Here is a 21,754-nt window from a genome sequence, read left to right on the forward strand (position 1 = left end):
ACAAGGTGATTCAACGTGTCAAGTACTTATCACTGAAACCTGGTGACCTGAGCTCAATCCCCAGATCCTACAGTGGAAAGAGAGAACCAGCTCCTGACAGTTGTCCCCTGACCCCACATGCTCCATCCCAGGTGCTCATCCACATCCACATTATTACTATATAGTAATAATCAGAATAAAGGACATACTTTGTATGTGCTAGAATGCCCGAGAGCACCTCAGGCATTCTGGATTGAAGGACAGAAGCACACCATCCCACTGGCTACTTAGCTTTGGTTCAACACAGACAGCACTACTTCTCCCACAATCCTCTACTTCCCAGCTGGTCAACGTGGAAGCCAGACAAATTGGCCATAGACAAACAATGGAAGGAAAGTGTGTAGCCCTGAGCAAAGCTAAGGGTCAGAAGGAGGGAAACAGGGGAATTCAACTCAGAACTTTGAAGGAGTTTTGGCTTCTTTAATTTTCCAACTAGGAAGCCCTCTGTGCTGCATCTGAGCGAAGCAATGGTGCAATGACTAGTCTATACCCCAAAGAGTCTCAAGCTGAACTACCACCCTAACTCTACCACACTGAGCCTGACTGGGTGGTGGGACACCAGTCCAACAAGGAATTTGCAGAGTTCTCAGTGGGTCAGTTCCCATGAGAATAGTGTGTGCACACATGTGTATGCGTGTGTGGGGTGCACTTGCACATGTTCATAGATGCATGACTCCAGGCTAACAGTGGGTATCCTCCACTACCCATGATTACTCTCTACCTTACCTTTTTTTGGGGGGGTGGGAGGGTCCTGTTTTTCAAGGCAGGGTTTCCCTGTGTAGCCCTGGCTGTCCTGGAATGCACTTGTAGACCAGGCTGACCTCAAACTCACAGAGATCCACTTGCCTCTACCTCCTGAGTGTTCCACCTTATCTTTTGAAGACAAGGTCTCTTTGTTAAACTCAGAGCTCGCCAGCTGCCTAGATTGGTTGGCCCAGTGAGGCCCAAGGATGCCCTCTTGCCCACAATGGCACAGCATTATCATGAGACACTCGTGGAGACACCTTGGTTTTTTGATGGAGGCTGTGGATCCTGAGGCTTGAAGTGTAGGCACTTCACCAGCTGAGCCACTGCCCCAGGCCACAGTGGGCTGTTTACAGTGAAGCACCTCACACATGGAGCCATTCACCTTCCTGCTTCTTTGTCACAATGTGGTAGAGCCCAGGGGTCACTTCCCAACCACCAAAAGGATGAGCCAAATAAATCACTTCTTTATAAAGTATCAGGTCTCAAGTACTTTGTTATAAGCTACACAAAGACAAGCAACACAACACTAAAGACTCTTTAAGTAAAATACTGCTATGTAGCACTAGTTTCTATATCCATCCATGGTATTCCTAATATCTTTTAAGGTTTTTATTGTTAGTTATGTGTACAGGTATGCATATGTGAGTGAAGATGCTCACAGGAGCCAGAGGCATTAGATCCCCCTTGTGAGCTACAAGGCATGGCGGCTAGGCACTCAACTCTGGCCTTCTGGAAGAGCAGGAAGTGCTCTTAACTGCTGAGCCACCTCTCTGGCACATTTCTTAATAACAGAGACACAGCAGTGGCCAGAACAGATAAGGAATGGGAAGAGGAAAGGTGTTGGGAAGGGAAGGGAGGACTGTGTTGCTGGTAACACAGTCCCTCCTGGCTGTTGTTACCTTTAACCTTGGTTTCCTTAGAAACAAAAGAAGCAAACTCCTGGAGCACATCATCAGAGAGCATTCAGCAGCACAGTCAACCAGCTGGGGAGCCCCATGCTGCTGCCAAAGCAGGAATGTGTGCACAGTGTGCCTTCAGGAGCTGGAGAGATGGCTCAGCAGTTCAGAGCACTTTCTGCTCTTGCTGAGAACCTGCATTTGGGTCCCAAGCACCCAGAAGCTTCATATCCAGCTTCTGGTCCTGGGATTTTGTCTGATTTTATTCGTGAGTTCCTCCATTTCTAACCTGGTTCCCTCAAATCGATTCTGTGTCTGAAAATGAAAAAAAAATGCAGATTTCAAGTTCTCCTATGAGTTTTCTTTTTTTTTTTTTTGGTGTGTGTGTGTGTGTGTGTACATTTTGATGTTTCTGTATAACTAGAACTAAATCTGCAGAACTGAAAAAAATGATTGTTCTTTCCAGTGTATCTCCCTATTGAGATTCATATTCAAAGATAACAAAATGTAAAACAGTCAATAGAGACGATGAGCTGATGACACCAGAGAGGTCTTGCTGTATCATGTTTCCTGATTTTGTTAACCTTAGATGTAAAGAGTAAATAAGCCATTAAAAATCCTTCTACTGGGGAAAAATAAAAGGTGTTCACAACAATCCACCTGACCCAAGCTAGTACTACAACAGCAATCTGAACACTAAAAATCCGAAAATAATTATTCTTTCCAAGCTAACAAAAACAAAGTCAGTAACCATTTTTTTCTCTGACTGCGCTAAGTACACTAGAAGATGACATTTCTTCCCTGAGAGAGGCAAGGAGGAAGCTCTCACAGACAAATAATATCCATGCAGCTAAAGCAGTTAATGACAGTCTGGAAACTCGGAAGACACAGCTGCCAGTGTCTGCTGAGTGGATGCCCTGAACACGTCTTGCGACTAGAGCAGAGCAGCCACAGGCATCCTCAAGAGTCACCACCACCCAGGGCAGGGACAGCTCTTTCAGCCAGGCTCAAAAACAATTGCATGGATACCAAAAAGCTGTTAATGTGAAACTGTAGAGGGGCTCAGACAGAACATTGTTACTACAATTTCCCCTCCCTCCTACCTACAATGAAAGGGCTGTCATGTTCCTAAGGGCAGAAGAAACTAGAAAGGCTGGAGAACTGGGACCTTCCTCCCAGGGGATGGGAGACTGAGAAGCACAGACTCTAAAAAATTAAACTATTTCCAGAGGTTTATTTAAACAGAAAAAAAAACAAAAAAAAATTTTATGCCCTTTAGGAAAACACTGGACTAGGGTAGGTGGTGCATACCTTTAATCCCAGCAGTTCAGATCTCTTAATTTGAGGCCAGTGGGTCTACAGCGAAAGTTCCAGGACAGCAGGGCTACACAAAGATACATGGTTACTCATTTATATTTATAAATAAATAAATAAATAAATAAATAAATAAATAAATAAATAAATAAATAAAAAACAAATAAATCCATTCATTCATTGATACATTGATACATATTATACACACATACACACACACACACACACAAGACTATAGAAAGGTCTGGTTCCCCTTCCTGTCCCCATCTGCGGCAGCTCCCACGATCATGTCTGCTTCCATTGATTTCACATTGGCATTATTCATCATTTAGTGAGATTATTCCCAACCCTCACTTCCTCCACAAATGTGTAGAGCAGATCTAGTCCAATGGGCTTCGCGCATGATCTCCTGTTGATTAGTGTCACTGCCCTAAATGGCTACCGGTGTGCAGCCAGCCAGCAGGCCTCATGGCACAGCCTCTAATTCTCTGAGCAGTTTCTCATCCTCTCAGACTCATCCTCTCAGACTCTCCCCATCGCTGATCCAGAATGTATTGTTTTGATGGAAGGAAGCAGCTTACTCCATAACCAGGTTCAGTCTCTCCCATCGCTGATCCAGAATGTACTGTTTTGATGGAAGGAAGCATCTTACTCCATAACCAGGTTCAGTCAATACACACACGCGCACACATACACACACACACATGCACACACACACACACAGGCACTCACATACACATTTTATCCCACACATGCATGCACACACACACAGGCGCACACACACACACACACACACAGGCACTCACATACACACTTTATCACTCTCTCTCTCTCTCTCTCTCTCTCTCTCTCTCTCTCTCTCTCTCTCTCTCTCACTGTTTAGCATACACATACACAATGGAGCCGCTATTGCTCTACTGTAAAAACCTGTGACTGCATACCACTAAATTGACTTCTAGTCCGGTTCCTGAGGTTTCTTTGTAGCCCATCCGTTTCCCCAGGTTCACCCACTCCTACTGAGAACTAAAGTCCTATTACCACCAATGCATTTTCAGATCCACTCGACACATTCTTAAGAACAAGCAGGCTCTCACATACTCCATACTCTGCTGCATGTCACCTCCAGACCCCAGTCCCAACCCCACGGTCCCACACAGTGATTCCAAGTGTCGACTTGCATAATTCAGTAAGGTTTTCCTATCCCAGCCAATAACATCACTCAGAGCAAAAGGAGGCAGAGGGGAACAGCGTGAGGAGGATTTCACCTTACAAAAACAACAAACAAAACCAGTACTGTTCCCAAGACAGACAGACAGACAGGCACACAGACAGACAGACAGACCTCACTAAAACCTCATATTCTCAAGAGTTCTATACATATGGAGGAGGAGGAAAAAGAGTGGGCTGGCAGATCCAGGAGAGTAGCTGATCAGGCCTTAATACTCCCGAAATGCCACAAAGCACAGAACGGGGATCTCTGGACCCATCAGACTCCTAGAATGAGAGGCAAGGTTTGCCAGAAGTGCTGGAATCCCAGTCCTTACCATTAAGAACTTGTTTCCTACAAGTTTTTAGAGGGGACAGGCAGCCTTACCAGGATGCTCCCCAAATCCTTGCTTATTGATCCCAGATATACCAGGGGGGGGGGGACCTATTTTCTAGCCCAGCATGCAATCTGAAATTAAGCAGAGCAGGACCTGGTGAACAAGCAGTTCCCAGAAGGATCTGGGAGGAGAGCACCTTTCCTTGCACCTCAGTGTCACAGAGGTCATGACAGCTGTCTGTTCACCGTGGGTGAATCATTCACCACAACAGCGAGCACAGGGAAATGAGTCAATTTTATTCTTCTATGGTTTAACTAGTCAAAACTCTTCATTATTGCCTACCAAAGGAGAACGACGTACCCACACTCTTAACTACTTCTCAACTTCCTGATGATCCTGAAATCCCTATGGCTCCCTCTGTCCACCCTCCTTGCCCACCTCGTCCCACCCTCCTCCAGCCAGCTTTCTAGGATGGCATCACAAAAGTGCAAAGTTAGCTTTCTAAAATATCCTTTAATTTTGATACAATTTCCTTTCCTCTGGGGAAACCACTACTTTCTAAAAGCCATCTTGTTACTTTCTTACTTTCTATTTATTACTCCAGAAAACAGAAAAATGGGTAAAAAGCAAATCCCTCAGGGAAAGTCCAGCCATTTTTACAACATAAAAGACATAACTAGATGAGGCTGGAAATAGCTTGTTTTCCTTTTTAAATAAAATTACCTCGCCTTTTGAGTATAAAAGTCATTTTAACTTTAATTATTTTACTGTAATAAAATTCTAAACAATTGACAAAATTAACTATAATGTTATAACAAAAAGACATCTAACTTTAAAATTCAGTTGTATTATTTCAGTGTGGTTGACAATATCATATTAAAAAGTAAAACATAACCAGGGTTTTCTTTCAGAAATATGTGGCTTTATATAGTCAGTATCTGCCCTTATTTAAAAAATCACAAGGGAATAAGATGAAAAGCCAAAAAAATGAGTAAATGACTTCTGAGGGAGAGCTGACAGCCCGTGACTTATTTGGGGAAAGTGGCTGAAAGCAGAGGCAAGGCACATGAGTGCACACAGACACACACATGCACACATGCATGCACACATGCACACACAAATGCACACACACTCATGCACACACACATGCACACGCACACATACATGCACATGCACACATGTATGCACACATGCACACACACACACAAACACAGATAGACACACACACACTTGGACACAGACACATGCATGTAACCCGTCCCGCGGGTCAGTTATTCCAGGGTTCCGAAGGGGTGCTACCTGCGGGTCAAAAGGGGTGGGGAGGGAGACGGAGGCCAAGCGCCAAGAAAGACAGAGTCAATCTGGGTTTTGTCAAAGCCTCGTTTATTGTCCTGGGGTACCCAGGTTTTAAGGTTTTCAGGAGGGGAGTACCCCAAGGTAAGGACAAAGAGGGGCAGAGATATTCCTGGCATTTACGACAGGAGATGAGAAGGTCATCTGATGAAGATACCCGGAGTCGGCGATGTTGACGCAGGCAGGATCATTCTGCAGTAATCTCGAGACAATGGCTAAACAAATACCCATTGGAGAGGCTCTTGTTTGCTTTTCTCAGGGCCTTAGCCCTGTCAGCCAAAGTGAGGGTCTCTAATGGCTTCCTACAACTCCTCCTTTTTTCTTTCTTAAGTTGAGGGGTGGCTATGGAAAGAGGGTCGGTGGAGAGCCTGTCTTAGGCTATGTGGTTTTGCCCCCACGTCCAGCACCGCAGTAACTAGGCCTTTTTAGATCCTAGTAGGGCAGGGCCTCTGTCTTAGGCTATGTAAGTTGCATCCACTCCTGGCATCACATCCCACTCCAATGGCTTAATCAGGCCCTTGGTGGGTGTGACGGGCATCCAGGTAGCGGACTCACAATAATCCCGTCATGGAGTCACCCTGCAGCCAAGAGCCGGTGTGCATCTGGCTCGTGGCACCACAATATTTCCCGTCATTGGCTACTCCACAGCTTATGGCCCTCAGCCACTATTAGGAGCTGGAGGTCACCCTCCCTGGCATTGACGTTTCTACCGCTTATGGAACCAAGAAAGCTCTGTGCCTGCAGCAAGGGTAGAGAACTTAAGGCCGATGGTTGCTACCTCCATGTCTGTCAAGGCAGAATCAATCTGTGATTTAACAAAACTGGTTAATCTGTTAAAGGACCAGGGGACAAATGACAAAAGAAACAAAAGACCCAGGAGGGGCCCCAAAAGGCTGGAGAGCAAGGTGGAAAGCCAGGGTGAAATCTCAGCATCAGCATACTCTGGCAGCTAGCATGTTCCTTCAGCATCCTGTAGAAAAAACACAAACATACCTCTTCTCTACACTTAGAGTTCCCTGGCATTAAAATTTAAAATTTTTTATGGTATATAGAGATGTTATTCTCCCCTCTTTTATTATAAAAATATTGCAAAGTTATTTTTATTATAAAAATATTGCAAAGTTCTATGGGCTTGTTCTATAATATCTTGTCTTTGCGAATTATGAGGAATCTCAGTAATATGACTAATATCAAATTGTTAATAAGACATCTTAAATGACTGGTTATAATAATCAGTTATAATATTTGTCTTAATCTGATTTGGAACATTTAGTATAAAAAATAACATATGTAATGACTAATTTTATTTTTGTTTCTTATGTTAAAACAGTTATAACTAGAAAGCCTGAAAAGCTGTCAATAGTCGTATGTATATTTTTGATTAATTTTTTGAATTGTATTTGTATAAATAATTGTAAAATTTAAGAATTAGTATCATTAAAAAGAAACAACTTTAAGCAATTGCAAGCCATGAGCTATATATGTATATTATTAATATAAAAATCAAAAGTTTGATTTTTAACATTTTAAAAGAACAGCTACAGCACCCAGTTCAATTATCTGTGCTGAAGCAAGGGGACACTCAAAAGAATAAATATGTGATCTAATTATATGAGCTTTACTCCCATAGTAGATGCATTTTTATAGGATGCATGTATAAATCTATAACAATATAAAAACATGTATAGAGGAAAATTTTTAACAATTTATCTTTAGATAACAATTATTAATTTTGTCAAAAAGGCTTGTCATGTAATAGATTAACAATTAATAATAATCAATTTGATTGTTGTTTAAAATAAGGAACAAACATTTTATCATGCTCTTAAAACATTCTTTTTAAAAATATTTTTATGATTTTATTTTGTAACATTTTATTATTATATCAAATCTTTATTGGAGGATGTCAAAACCTTATTTGGAGAGATTTTATATTAATGTTCTCTTTGTTAAGGAATGGAAGTGAGCATATATCATAAACTGTTGACAAATACTTATGGTAGCTTTCTCTAAGTTATGTCTCTCAATATTTATTTTGTATCTATCTTGAGAATATCAGAAACTTAAATGACAAACTTAAAGCAGTCTCTTAGGCAAAATATTTATCTTAACACCTTTTGAAAATCATTTTCTTAAAAATTTTAAAAGCCCATTGTTAAGAGCAAGCCATTTCTTGAGGAATAACTTTCTAACGAAATTATTTTATTGGTTTTTTAAAGTTAGCTTATGCTCCTTTAAAGTTAGAAGTGAATGTTTTTATAATTATCAGAATGTAAAGCAAAAAACTACCCTCTATACCTATAATAATTTTCTATGGAGTAGACAGGCCAAATTTTAATGCCTTTATAATTTCTACATAGCCTTATTATCTTTTACAGATCTAAGTGTGAACTTTATTTTGAACCATATCTGTATGAATCAGTTAAAAATGTTCTTTTGGCCAGAAACTCTCTAAGTGAGGCCTGCAAGACAAAACTGCATCTCTCAAGCCTCTGCAGCTTTGAGCGGCTTTGAGGCAGCTCTGAGCTTTGTATTAACTCAAATGTAAATCTCCTGATCTGAGTTTGTTATCTCTAAGGCCAGACCTACACCCACCAGTCCTGTAAAGAGTAACCTGTAATCAGACCCTATTGTATAGAAGTCAAATAACAAAAGGAACCTGTAATATCAAAGCATAGCTACAATTTGTTGAAAGCAAAACCCAGTTTTAAACAATCTTTTCTCCTTAAAATTAATGGCAAATATATTTTTATATTGTAAAGTTTGTCCATCATCTTGTGTTTGAATGTATGACTTTGTAACTTATTGAAGAGACATTATTTTAAATCATATTTCTTATAAGTCCAATCTCCAGGCCAAGATTTACACAAAACACCATGTCAATTTAGAAGCATCTTAAACGCCTGTATTTCCTGGGTTGCGTCATGCCACATGTAGCTAGTTAAGATGGCTCCGACACTGAATCACCAGTTTTAAACTAACCTTTTTTTTTTTTTTTTTGTAACATTATACCTTTTAAATCATAACCAATTAATTTATAACTCTATAGTCAAGATATGTAAAACATTTATACCTTTAAGACTAATTAGAAATAAAAATGAAGCGATCATACAAATCTCATAAATTTAAACCAAATATATATTTTTTTCTAGCTGTAACTTCAGAGGAATAAAGCACTTTGAACCCAATCATCATCATGATAGAAATTTTTCTAGGAGAATTAACCATTTCCACTTGTCCGGCTGCTTGCTCTTTAAGAAGCAGTTTTTCTTTTTTTCTTTTTTTTTTTTTTCCAGCTGTCTTTGACTCCTACCTTAGAATGTGAGGCACCTCAAATTAGCCTCCTCTGTGTAAACCACAATTGGCAGGACTGCCAGCAAGATAACGCCTTTTTACCATTTTTTTTTTTTTTACATAAAACATAAAAAACAACCAATCATTCAGCCAAACAAAACAATGGACAACATGAATTGACACACATATAGACAAGTTTTGGTGCACCAAAGACGTACAATAGACAGCGAGGGAACTTCATGTCCCAAAAGATCCAAATATCTTAACCTGAACTAAGGAGATCTCCAGTAGGTTTCAGAGAGAAAACAGGACGTCTCCCATTTTCTTCTCCTTTCCAGGAAAGTTTTGAAATAGCTTCTAACTATTTCTTTCTTTTTCTTTCTTTCTTTCTTTCTTTCTTTCTTTCTTTCTTTCTTTCTTTCTTTTTTTTTTTTTTTTTTTTGATACCGTGTCCTACACATGGAAAAACTGCTTTTCTGTAACCTGCTTTTTCTCTTGTTTAAGATTTAACAAGGGGGAAGGAGGATGCCTAGTCGAACACACACACCTGTGGAGAGGGGTGGGAGGAGAGCCCAGGTCTTACATGCTGCCCATGAGCAGTTTTTCTTCCGCCGCCTCAGCAGCAGTCTCTGACTTCTACCTGCATGGGTCTCCCCTGTCCATTTTTGCCTAGTCCCTGTCCAGGGAGATAGCCCTGGGAGAGCATTTGTTGAGCAATAACCTCATTGGGACTATACATAAGGACTTTCATTTGAGAGAGAATGTCTCTTCCCCAGAGGTTAACAGGCAGACCAGAAACCACGGAGGGCTGAGTAGAGCCAGTATTTCCCTCTGTCCTCCCAAGTCAGCAACTTTGAGCTCTTGGAGAGTATTTTTTTGATTGTCCAATCCCCTGCAGAAGGGTCAGAGAGGCTTGCAAAAGCCAAGCAGGGGCCAAGCACATTGCGAGATCACAGTAGAATCGGCACCTGAGTCTAAGATGCCCTCAAAGCTTTTACCATTTATTTTAAGGCTGAGTGTAGGACGATCTCTGGTGATTGCCTGGACCCAGTTAAGGTCTGAGGGACTTGGCTGAGAGGAGCCACGCTGCATGCCTATCGCCGGGTATAGGGTGGTGGGCCACGTGGAGGGGCTTGTTTTGGCTCTGGCTTTTTCTAGGCATTTGACTTTGAAATAAATCTTGAAGTTAGAATGACCATTTGTCCTTCGTAGCTCCTTTAAGAGGACTGCTTGCTCTCTGCGGCTTTTCTCCTCCAAGTTGGCTTTTTCCCCAGGGGTTCTCTAAACTTAATGACATATCAGCAAGGGATGGGTCCCTCAGGAGCGGAGGATAAGAGAAGTTACAGGAGCGGATGGCGGGGACTCAGACCTGTCTATAACGACCAAGGAAGGTTTTGGAGAGTTCTTTTTATGGGAAAGCAAAGTCACAGAAGCTGCCCAAGACAAAGGGCGGAGGCAATATTCAGCAGGGTCCTCGTTCGCACTCTGAATGAGCCCCCAGTAACTAAAGAATGTATCAAACATTGATTCACCTGTACCTGTTTTTAAAATCTTATTAATTTCTTTACCAACCTTATCTCAAGTTAACGGGTGAATGTCAGGTCCACTTAAAATTAACCAAGGACATTTCTCATGACAAAACAAAAGAACTTAATTAAATCTTTTTTCTTAACTCTTACTCCTCTCTCCCTGAACGATTGCTTGATTTCTCCTTTGAATCAAGCCTCTTTAGCCTCTTTTTTTTTTTTTTTTCCCCAATGACAATCGGACGACAATGTTTGGCCACTCACCTGCCCCTCCAGCGACGCACGAGCGATGCGGTCTGTGGGGTCCTTCATTCCTTTACCCGGGATTTCTCCTCCGTCGTCCGGTAGTTGACCGTACTTCGGGTCCCTGGTTCGGGCGCCACTGTAACCCGTCCCGCGGGTCAGTTATTCCAGGGTTCCGAAGGGGTGCTACCTGCGGGTCAAAAGGGGTGGGGAGGGAGACGGAGGCCAAGCGCCAAGAAAGACAGAGTCAATCTGGGTTTTGTCAAAGCCTCGTTTATTGTCCTGGGGTACCCAGGTTTTAAGGTTTTCAGGAGGGGAGTACCCCAAGGTAAGGACAAAGAGGGGCAGAGATATTCCTGGCATTTACGACAGGAGATGAGAAGGTCATCTGATGAAGATACCCGGAGTCGGCGATGTTGACGCAGGCAGGATCATTCTGCAGTAATCTCGAGACAATGGCTAAACAAATACCCATTGGAGAGGCTCTTGTTTGCTTTTCTCAGGGCCTTAGCCCTGTCAGCCAAAGTGAGGGTCTCTAATGGCTTCCTACACATGCACACACAGAATGAGGCAGAAGGGACAGCTTCAAATGAGCGACACCCAAGAAGCCTCAGAGACCAGAATAAAACTGAGGGATATTTATAAAGGTAGCTAGAATAGGGACACACTCAAGAGTGTGGATTTGGGGCAATTCCTGATGAATGCATAGCTCTGGATTCCAAAACATATAGGAAAAAATGTTTCCCTTTCCAGAAAGCTCTTGCCTATTTACTCACAATAAAGAACAGGTGTTGTTGTCAACCAACTGTGCAAGCTCTTCCCTTGTCAGCGTATTAATGAACATGGCATTCTGAGTAAGCCTCTCTCCTCTCTTCAGGCTTTGCTCACCATCATCCCATGCCTTGACATGACTCAGTCCTGCTGGACTCCCTCTTCGTCACAGGTACATGATAAAAGTAAGGGATGTGAGGACGGGCTGAGCAGAGCCCCAGGAGACTGATGGGTTCCTGGCACTCCAGAACCTGGGTTAACTGGAGATGGCTTCCTAGGCTGGAGGCTGTACAGTCACATAGGGCTGGCCTGTCATACAGGGTCTCGTGATAGGCTTAAAGTGCTATTCTATAATGGGAGGAGAGGCCGGAGAGAGCATTACATGTAGCTCAGGCTGGTCTCAAAATCACTACATAACCTTGAACTCCTCCTGATCCTCCTGCCTCTGCCTCCCTCCGGGATGACAAGCAAGAACCACCACACTGAGTTTAAATGCCCACCATCTTGGAAGTCTTCATTGTTTCTAATGTGGGATTCTGTTCTCATTTTACACTAGTCCCATAATACACACAACAGACCTAACTGCAGTTCTCATCTTGTCAGCCCTAAAGTTGACAAATAAAGTCTAGAACAGCTGTTTCACAGCATATAGGTTACTCTGAAATATAAATCATTTCATTAAAATTTCTAGTGGGCTAAAGAAATGGCTCAGTGAATTGTCTGTCACACAAATATAAAGCTGTGAGTTTGAATCCCCTAGCACCTACATAAAGGTCTGTCTCCATGTCTGTAACACAGCAGGGGCAGGGAGCATCAGAAAGATGTTGAGGTGGACTGGAACACACAGCTGTGTACATCTGTCTTAACTTCTAGCTACCTAGCTTCTAAACCACAGTACACACACACACACACACACAGACTGTGAGTTCTGGGTGTGCTGTGTGTGAAGCTGTTACACTGGGTTTCTAACATACAGAGTTTTTCTCTGAGAATATATCATGTAAGCAAGGTCCACCCTGGAAAAACCAAGTGTTAACTAAATAAAATCTTTTCTTTAACTTTTTTTGAGTGCACATATAAATGAAGTATACAGTGTGTGTGTGTGTGTGTGTGTGTGTGTGTGTGTCCTCACCTTGCCTGACCCATGCCTCTGATTGTTAGTGTTGCACTCACAGGCCAGCTGAGCCCAAGAGTCCTCTTCTCCTCCCTTACTCAAGCACTGATATTATGGAATAGTCTGCCAACTGGCTGGGATTCAAACTCAGGTCCCCAGGGTCATACAGCAAGCACTTTACCCACTGAGCCATCTCAGCCTAAAGCAATCCTTGAGGATATTGCTTTAGGCTAAGATGTGTTGTCTGTGTGCAAGTACACACCAACAACACATCAGGCGATGGCTCAGGCCCTAGTTTATAATGCAGAACATGTGGGTGAAAAAATTATTTTCCAGAACACATTTTAATTATTCATCACCCAAAAATGTGCTGTTTCCTTCTGTGGTTGGATGAAGCTGGCGTCCCCCTAGGGGCTTCCCACATGCTCTTGGTTCCAGGCATGGGTCTATAAACCCACCAACAGAGGCAAACAGGTCCCTTTGCAGCTTTCTACAATTTCTTAACTAAAATAAGGGGGATGGGAAGCATTTTAGCAAACAGAACCTGCTACTGATGGTCCCAGCTGGGAACTATCAGATCCAAGGGGGATTCTGGGTATCAGGAGAGGAACAGATGCCAGCGAGTGACAAACAGACACAACCACAGAGGCGGTTTGAATCTGAATGTATTTTTCTGGGTATCTCCTAGTCCAGTCAAGTTGACATCTCAGATTAAGCATCATATTCATCTGTCAAAGCTTCAGTTTTCTTGGGTAGTACAGGGTGTTTACCCATCATCCAGGGTGCATGTGGTTAAACTAATTCTTCATTGTGGCCCCGCTATCAGGCTAGCCCAGGAGCTAGGGAAGGATGGATCCTGCGTCTAGCTTCCCAGTGAGGATGGCAGCTTTGCAGAGCTTGGAGAGCCGCCTGGCCTGCACTGTCATCCAAGAGCACCTCTGCCTAGTCCACCTGCTGCATTCTTCTCTGTGCCAGCCATGCCCGGGCCGCCCTAGGCGCCTGGCGATTAGCTCCAGCTGCAGCCCCTAGTCCCAGCCCGGTGAAGTAACTGGTGAGTCCCTGTGTCAAACTCCCCGAGTCTAAAATGAGTCTTCCTGACTATTAAGTATGAACTGTATCCTGAATCACACCTGGATAAGCTAAGAAGATTGTTTTGGTCAAAGACTCCCTAGGTCAGGTCTGCAAAACAAAAGCAGTTCCTCACAAGCTTCCTTTGAGGCAAATCACACCTAGATAAGTTAAGAATATTGTTTGGCTAAAGATTCCCTAGGTGGGGTCTGCATGTATCTTTAACAGACATAGGATCTTTGTATCCCGGCGAGCCTGGGTGGAGACAGATTGTCTGCTTAACAAGGTCAAGAGTTGAAGGTTGAACAGGATTAACTTGTCTGCAGATGTCCCCAGGTATCCAATTCAATTGCAAATTAACAACTCAAAAGACAGAAAGCCTGGCCTCAGGGATGGGGGAGGTAGCTTTGAGCTTTGCACCAACTCAAATGTAAATTATAATTTGCCCAACACCCACCTGTTCAGCCAGGACACAGTGTGAGGGCCAAATAACAAAAGGAACCTGTGATTTTAGGATTCCTGGAAAATTCTATTGCCTGCTATTACAACCTTTTCTACCATATTTGGAGCCATACTACATATATATCCTGTATATATGGGAGGTAAATGGAATTACATAAACAATTGGAGCAAAGCATTGCAGAATTTTTTGGCTACAAGATGGATTCTTTTACATCTTAATTTGCTCAGTTTTTCTTAGTCCTGGCTCTAGGAAGAAGGAGAGTTTCAGAACTATAGTAAATTGCCAAGTGAGATTTTTGGCTTCTAAATAGAGGAGTTCCACAAAGTCCCACAGGAGACATTTGCTTGCTTCAGTCTGTAAAATTTTGTTTTACAGATTTCACTGGGGCCACTGTGGCAAGAACCAAAAAGAAAGAAAAAAGAAGGAAAAACAAAGACCACAAACTGATGCCTAATTTCCAAAACTAAAAGGTATTAAATATGTGTCTGGAGAGCTGGACTGAGTAAACCATCACTGTTGATGAATCACAGGACTTTGTCTATCCCCAGGGGCATCACTGTAAATATTACTCACCACTGTGGAAAGGACCTGTCAATCTACAGAAATTAAAAGGAAGACGTTGGCAGCAGCTCCAACTTCACTGGTGATGAAGGTGTTTGCAAGCAAGGGAACGGAATCCCTGATGTGCCCGTCATCTTTAAATGTATCTTTAAAACCATGATCAGAAAAATAAAGTTTCAATTGCGAACTATTTCCCTTTCTCCTTTCTTCATCAAGAACATTTACTAAGTGAAGGACTTTGAGCACCATTGGAGACTTTCGGCAGCAGGATGATGAAGGGGCTTAAAGGGGGGAATATAGGGGGTTAGGTGAGTGTGGCTAGGCAGTGTGGGGGAAGGTGTCCAGGCGGGCCCTTGCCTGGGCACCTCTGCCCCTGAGGGACCACACACACACAGACATGGTATAGAATAGAGTTTATTCAGAATAGGGGATGGGAGTTAGTGGTAGAGAGAGAGAGGTAGAGAGAGAGAGGGAGTGGAGGCCGGCCATGACCACGTGGTGGGGGGGGGGGGAAGAGCCGCAGGGGCAGAGAGGTGAGAGAGTATGGGAGAGCAGAGAGCAAAGAGAGAGAGGAGGGGCAAGTAGCCCCTCTTATAGTGGTCCAGATCTCTGGGGCGGGGCATACCTGGCCATTGCCAGGTAGGTGTGGGGTGGAGCTTAGACAAAACCCCAACACTAAGTACATCCTTAAAAATCAGAACTAAGTATGCTGAAAAACTATCTCACCAGAGGAACAGATGGGGCATCCTTCGGGAGTCATCCCATTGTAGGAATCGTAAGGACTTAACTCTACAATTAGGTGCCCTGTAGGTGATTGTTAGGTAGTAGGTTGGTGGGCTTTCCATCTGTCTGCCTGTCTGTCTTTTTGTCATTTTGTCTTGTCCAGCACCTATCCCTAACCTTCAACACCACCCAAAGCTGAGGACCCAACCAAGAACTCTTGTTCTCTACGAATGAGCTAAATCCCCAAACCTAACAATTTTCATTGGTAAAATAAAAACCTTGGCTGATGAGATTGGAAGGCAAGGTGGTACATGAAGCCTTCATCCTAAGAAAATGTAGCAAGTGAGGTTCATCGGATGCAGCTGTTAGGAAAATTGCTCCGGCAGAGCAGACATCTGCCCGGTACAGCATGGTGAATCACACTGGCACTGACAACAGTCTTTAGGATTTGGGGACAGTGGGTACATGGGTTTGATTCTGCCAAAATCAGCCATGTTAGGAAAGCTTTGATCATGTAACAAAGCATGTTCAGTCGGCCATGTTCAGCTTCCTGATCCTATGGCCTTCATGGGACACAGAAGCAAAGGCGGTAGGTAGGGAAGAGGAGGTGTTTATGGGAGAGCCAACCCCAGTACAGTGGTTTCTCTGTGTATCAATGACCTTACTACCCCTTCAGAATATCCAGAGGCAGGACACACATCAGCAAAACACAACAGTTTATTCAGTGTTTGGTGTATGACCAAAATCAATGAAATATCTAAAAGTCATTCTGAAACAGATAGTTGTGCAGGCCTTTAGACTTACACCAGCTGTTTTAAGAAGTTAATATTCATGTACTCTACCACCATGTGAGCTTTTATATCTGCACCCTTCCCACGGTGTGCAGCTATAACAGTCTAGTTTTCTATGTACACACAGAAATAATGAAATGCCCATGGCATGTTATTTACAACTGTTTACCTGGATCATGCTCCTCAGTGTCAAAGGCAGGCCTGACAGCAGTCCCGTCACAGCAAGTGTGTGCAAGAGGGGGAAAAGAACTAATGACCTCTGACTGAAAAGAAGCCACAATGGCTGCGGTGTCACCCCACCCTTGCAAAGGCACCCCCCCCCCAGTGACTAAAGCCCTCCTGCTAGGTTCCATCGCTGAGAGATCCCCCACCACAATGAGGACCAAGCTTCAAGCCCACTCTGGCTGCAGGGGGCTCTTATTCACCTGTCCTTTGCTTAAGGCCCATTTCCTTCATCGTTTCTTTTCTCCCCTGCTCCTCCTTTTCCTCCTCCTCCTCCACCACATTTTCTCAAATGTGCCTATTTCCTGGGGAAAAGACGCCAGCTGAACAAAACCCACAGACAAGTTGTCTTTTTTTAATCTATGTTCTCTCTCCATGAAGCTTCTGGGGCCACTTTGCTCTCTCAAAGCATCTTTGACAGAGACAGGGATGTGCAGACAGAGCACAGCCCTTCCATGACACTTTTCAAACCATGACACTAAGTTCAAAAGGGGACGAAGTGCTTGTTTGTTTGTTTGTAACAAGCTATATATATTTTATACAGCTCTGGCTCTCTTAGAATGCACTCTGTAAACCAAGCTGGTCTCCAACGTAGAGATTGGCTTGCTCTGCCTCACAAGCACTGGGAGTGAAGGCGTGAGGCACCACATCCAGCTACACTAAGTCCTGCCTCAGAAGGACTGTTTTTTTCATGAGTATGTTTGTTTTTAATCTATTTAATGCATGTGTTTTGCTGGAGTGTGTGGATGAGCACCGTGTGTACCTGCTGTCTCTGGAGGTCAGGATGAGGCAGAGGAAACCAGATCACCTGGAATCATCTAACAAGTGATTGTTGGCTGTCACATGGGTGCTGGGACCGAAACATGGGTCTTCTGCTGGAGCAGCCAGTACCCACAGATACAGACAGAACTTACACAAATATTCATCCATCTTTGTCTTTTGAGAAGTAAAAGAATGTTTTAAGGAGAGAAGCCTAGTTAAATAAATTTAGAAACTGGTAGATTTAAACAAAATTCTACAGATTTATCACTGAGTTGTTTTAATATAATCATTCAATGGTATGTGTCCAAGACAGCACAAAAACACCATGAATTACACCTGACTCCAAATATTATTTTCATGCAACTTCCTCCTTTCAACAAACATCAGTCTTTCCCTGAAAAGGTGGAGGTCTGCTACACTGCATGATCTAATAAATCTTACTTCGAAAGACTCAGTACAACACATATATCACACTGCACTCTGTGATGTATGGCACATGACTGTGGTACACTGAGGCATACACACACACACACATACATACAAATCTCTGACTATAATTTGGAACATTTCATTTGGATTATGCAAATTTTGTTCAAAACACTTAAGTTCATGTTTAAAATGTAACCTGCTCATTATGCTGATTAATCTTCCATTATCAATTTGGCTGGACTCAGATCAGTTAGGAGACACAGCCTCTGGGCCAGACTGTGAGAGTATATTCAGAGAGGCCTATATGAGGAGGGAAGACTCACCCTACAGGAGTGGTGCCACTACACAGGCTGGGAAACCAAAATAAAGAAAGTCTAGAAAGTCAGAGAACACTAGTACTGGACTCTGCTTCTTGAATGCAGAGGCAACTCCTGCCACAGGCATGCCTCCTGACTCTGATACACTGTCTCCCCTCAAACTGTGAGCTGAACCTCAGGCATGCCTCCACACTCTGATACACTGTCTCCCCTCAAACTGTGAGCTGAACTACAGGCATGCCTCGCCACTCTGATACACTGTATCCCCTCAAACTGTGAGCCGAAATAAGAAATAACCACGAAAGTTGCTTCTTGCCTCTTGCTGGGTATTTGGTCCTGGCAACACCTATGAGGATACAGATGCAGGCCTGGCCCACTGCTGACTCCCCAAGAACATTACTTCTCTTCTCCCAGGAGGACTACCTCATCACTAAGTGTGGAACAGAGGACCACAGAAACAATCCTGTATACTCCTGTGGTTTGGACTGATCACTGCCCACACACTCTGAAGTTCCCAGCAAAGACACTCAGAAATGCAAATGCAAACATACCAAGAAATCACATGCAGAAAAGAGATCACTGTTAAAGGTGGAGATCCCTAGAGAAGAGTTTGTACCTTTCAACAGGCTTGTCTCAGAGATACAAGGACATTGACAGGGACTTAAAAAAGCAGCTTGCCTCTGGCTGAGTGCTATCCCCAGCACCTCCTCCAGGACCCAGTTGGACGCTACTTCACAGGCAGTCTTCTGCTCCAATGGTAAGTATGCAGAAACTTTGCATGCCTGTGAAAGCCCACCAACTATGCACAGCACACAGATAGGGTTTTCCTATTTGGCTGGGGTGCCCTTCAATCAGGTTATGGAAAATCAGCCATGAAGGAGAAAAACCAGCTCCCTTCATCTAATTCCTAATGATTATCTGTTCTTCAGATAATCAGATGAGCAGGTCAAGATCTCCTCTTTTTTTAAGGTTTTTTATGAGACTGGGTTTCTCTGTGTAGACCCTGGCTGTCCTGGAACTCCATCTGTAGACCAACCAGGCTGGCCACCTGCCTCTGCCTCCTGAGGGCTAGGATCAAAGGCATCTGCCACCAGTACCTAGTCTTACTTTTCTTTTACAAAACTACTTATACAAGAAATAGAACTTTAAGGAAAACATGGGAAAATAAATTCTTTAAAAGAACTATTACCGGGCACAGTGATACACTTATAACATGAGCATGAGGGGATTATAATCCATTATAATGAATTCAAAGCTAACCTGGGGTTTCTGTAAGAGACTCCGTCTTAAAAAACTGAGGGTTGGAGGTATAATGTTATGAAGTGTACCTTTTAAAAGTTTATATAAGCTGGGCGATGGTGGCCCACACCTTTAATCCCAGAACTAAGAAGGCAGAATCAAGCAAATCTCTGAGTTCTAGGCCAGCCTGGTCTACAGAGTGAGTTACAAAACAACCAAGGCTACACAGAGAAACCTAATCTCAAAAAAGAAAAAAAAAAAAGTCTGCCAGGAGCCATTCTCACATAGATCTCAAAACCCCCTCCTCTCAGCCATTTCCAGCCTGCTTTCTCTAGGCTGCTTTTAGAAGGAAATGTACTAGTTTAAAGATTAGCCAAGTAAGCTAGATGGTCAGTACATACAGAGCTCACCCAGGTGGGCTTAAACAAATGAAGCTCACCTGTGGTAGGTTACCATAGGAACTCCTTTCCGGCTCACCTCCTCATGGCCTAATTATGATGCCAAGTTCCTACAGCACTTGCCAATTCTTCCCTAAGATCCTGAGAGACAATTCTGAGAAACTGTTCCTAAGAAATGATGTTAGCCCCCTGAGATTGTTCCCCGAATACAATGACTTTCCCCCTTCGCCACTCCTTACACTGCTTGCTTGCCTTTATATTGCCTTGTTTAAAAAATAAAAAATGACAGCTTGATCAGAATCTGTCTTGCTGTCCATCTCTCATGTCTCTTGTCTCTCGCCTTTCCCTAGGTAGTTCTGGGGACCCTGTTGACTGTCCTGCTAGTCTGGACAAAAGTCTATAAGTGAGCCCAGGGAGGGGTGATGGGGGAGAGCCTTTCCTTTCCACCATGACAATAAAAACAGCATCCAGAGGCCTCATGCTCCTGCCTCCTTGACAGTCTGTCCAAGCAGTCATGGAGAGAACCCTCTAAAAAAGCATCTTTTAAAACTTAGGGGATCAAAAAGCCCTTTCACAGGGATCATCTACAGCCATGAGAAAACATAATTATTTATATCACATAGCAAAATTACAATTACAAACCAGGGGCAAAAATAACTACGTTTGCGGGTCACCACATGAGGAACTATATTAAAGAGTCACAGCATTAGGAAGGTTGAGAACTAATGCTCTACAATCACGGGGGAGGGAGGGAGACACACTACACACTGACAACTTTCTGGCTTTAAGGTGATTTCTCAGCAATTCAGAGGTAACTGATCAGCAAACCCAGTCTAAAAGATAGGATCACAAAACACTGCTCTATGGTAGTGTGTGCACTAACACTGAGCCCTCTCCCCAGCTCCAGATACGAACTCAGAGCTGAATTCACCTCCTGACATCGCCAACTAAGAACTCTGTAACTGTACGTCTTTATTTAAGGACTTTAGATCTTTATTTACATCATGATATGTTAAAATTCACAAGCTAAAGGAACTCAGCCTAAAAATCTCCCTCAATTAACTGAGAAAAATCAAATGAGGCAGAAAATGTCTTGCAAGTACTCATACAGCAATGCTCACTGTCATCACCAACTGGAAGGGGAGGTGGTATGAACAAACCTCTCTAGAGACAGGTCAACTCCAGCTACCAAACAGAGCAGTCACTAGCCATCTGGGAAGTGCAAAGATGTGTTATTTTAAATGGAGATATAATACAAGCAGAGATACAGGATACCCGGTGGATTCCCATATCCTACCTGAAAGGGAAGATACAAAGTATCCAATAGCTTTCATTCTGGTTGCAAGCTTATAAGGCAGCAGGGGGACATGCTAGATTAACCCCACTTCCTCTTAGTGATTACTAGAAACATTTTACTGATCCAGGTCCCGGTGTATTTTCATGGATGCAATGAGCTGCACTGATGCACACACTTGCCCTACTGCTTACCTTGCAGCCTCAGTTTCTATTTGAATAAAATGAAATCAGCTCTTAACCTTTTAAAAGCAGCAGCAATGACAGCAGGGACACACATGTCAGGCAGGTCAAAGGACAAATCTGGGCAGGCTTTACATGGATTCAGATTCAGGTACCAGGCTGAAGCAGCAAGCACACTTCTGCACTGAGCCCTCCACCCAGATCCAGATACCAGCTCTTCCTGCAAATACCTTAGTACCCACCTACTACATGCTAAATGCTATCATCCATATTAATCTCTGCAAGGCTGCCATTCTTAAGAAAACACACAGTAACTGACAGGAAAATAACAAACTGATGAAAAGCCATCAGATTGTATGCTTTAAATGAATGGACTAAGAGATTTGTGATTTACATCTCAAAAGTTGACCCAAAAATATTAGTCACAAGTCTTTAGACATATGTGTATCTGCACTCAAGTATTT

At 43.1% G+C, this 21,754-nt stretch overlaps 1 long non-coding RNA gene across 1 annotated transcript in view; it reads right to left on the reverse strand.

Moving 5' to 3' along the window:
- Positions 1-21,754, reverse strand: part of LOC127672161 (uncharacterized) — a 64,149-nt gene that overhangs the window by 34,483 nt on the left and 7,912 nt on the right. Inside the window, exon 3 of the long non-coding RNA XR_007974836.1 lies at positions 2,994-3,066. This is a non-coding gene — a long non-coding RNA (uncharacterized LOC127672161). The remainder of the gene's footprint in view (positions 1-2,993; positions 3,067-21,754) is intronic.

The sequence above is a fragment of the Apodemus sylvaticus genome, chromosome 21 (genome assembly GCF_947179515.1).
Source record: "Apodemus sylvaticus chromosome 21, mApoSyl1.1, whole genome shotgun sequence".
NCBI lineage: Eukaryota > Metazoa > Chordata > Mammalia > Rodentia > Muridae > Apodemus > Apodemus sylvaticus.